The sequence below is a fragment of the Populus trichocarpa genome, chromosome 1 (genome assembly GCF_000002775.5).
Source record: "Populus trichocarpa isolate Nisqually-1 chromosome 1, P.trichocarpa_v4.1, whole genome shotgun sequence".
Taxonomy (NCBI): Eukaryota; Viridiplantae; Streptophyta; class Magnoliopsida; order Malpighiales; family Salicaceae; genus Populus; species Populus trichocarpa.
The window spans coordinates 22,373,698-22,375,522 of NC_037285.2; positions in this window are offsets into that span (position 1 = coordinate 22,373,698).

A 1,825-nucleotide genomic window follows, 5' to 3' on the forward strand; every position below is an offset into this window, starting at 1 on the left:
ATGGGCTGAAAAGTAAACAGTGTCTGGGCTGCAGGACAGATTATGACTTCTCCGTTGTTGTTAAGATTTGGACTTTCAAACAATATAATTGAGTCTTAGACTCCGTATGAATGTTTTAGGCCTATGTCTTAGCTTTCCATCCATATAGAGCAGACCTAAATCCAAGATCTACAGCTCCAGATATGACTCAATGACCGAACAGTGTTCCAGTTTGGACTGAACCAGCATCTCTTTTCTAAGTTCTCTTTGTCCTTTCAATTTCAGTAGTTAAACTCATCAATCAATCCTTTTATTTATGTGATAGGCCTGCATTTAAGATGAACATTTACCATAAATTAAAGGTATCTTATAGTATCAGACTTGTTATTATAAAACATGCTTTAGTTAATGAGTTATTGATGCTTCAAGTGCAAAATGATGATATAAAACCTTGATAAAAAATACACTTTTAAGTACTAATCAATTGCCGAAAGAATTGAACAAGCTATCAAAATGGAAAAAAAATGGAGGTCGTACCATGGGTTCTAGAATAATGACGAGAGATGAATCAGAAGATGGCTCTTAGGTGGAAAATTTTAATTGTGTGATCTAGCCAGGTCTTGTTATGGCATTAAAATGCCTTTGTCAAATATTGACATACATTTGCCACTGGAGTTTGTCTACCAGCATCTATTAGACTCTGGACTTGTTGCCCCGACTCCATTAAATCCTATACAACCACTGTTTCCTAGGTGGTATAATCCATACAAGAAATGTAAATATCATGATGGGGTCCTGAGCCATTAGATTGAAAATTGTAAAAATTTCAAGTATCAAGTTCGGAAGTTGGTGAGCAAGAGACAGATTGAGTTTGTAAAGAATGGTGGTACCTACCACATAGTCACCTTTATCTCCAGCAATGACCAGTAGCTTGCAAAGTGCTAACAAAGCATTAATAATATACAGCTACCCAAAGAATGAGCATTGTATTTTGCTTCAATATGCTTTCATATATCGTGAGTGCATCACGTATTTTCAATGAATTATTCTTTGTTCTTTGTCTTATTATTGTTGTCGCACGTGTGCGGCGTCACGATGAAAATATCCACTCTCGTATCTTATCTTCTATCTATCTGACAAATATGAGGAAATAAGGAATTATTGTCTTTTATTCATGGAAAAATGGAATGGGAGTCGCCACCTAATATTTTGGTCACTAGAAACCCTAACTCATCTCAATGATCGGGTACGGGGACTGGTTGCGTAAAAAGAAGATATTAGCACCCCAAATACGTCATACCTAAGGTAAGCTGCATTGTTTTATTGTCTGATAAAATCTAAGTCTTGTCGTGTTTTCTAGTTGTTGGTCCGTCTATGGTTTAAGAAAAGTCTTCCTCGGTAAAGAGGTCCTTATCTTATCGGGTAAAACCTAACTATTCTAACGTCAACAAAATAATTTAATATCAAAAATACGTCTTACGTATAAGGTCGTAACCCCAGATACTAAAAGAAAACAAAATAATTTTTTTGGAATTTTTGAAATATTGGCCCAGTTCTTGTGACTTTAATAAATTGGTTATTAAAGTCAAAATGCATGTTAATACATAATTTTTGAATTTTTGTTATATGAAAATATGATATGATTTTTTTCTTTGAGATACTTGGCCGTATGCTTAAAAAAAAACAATTTTTTTTTTATTTTTCAATGTTTTGACGAAAACTGAGTATTTTAATACTGGATTTGTATCTTTACGGTATAAAAATACAAGTCAATACTAAGTAAGATTCAGTAGAAAAATCTGTGGAAAATAACATATATTTTTTTGAAATAATTTTTGAAGAAAAT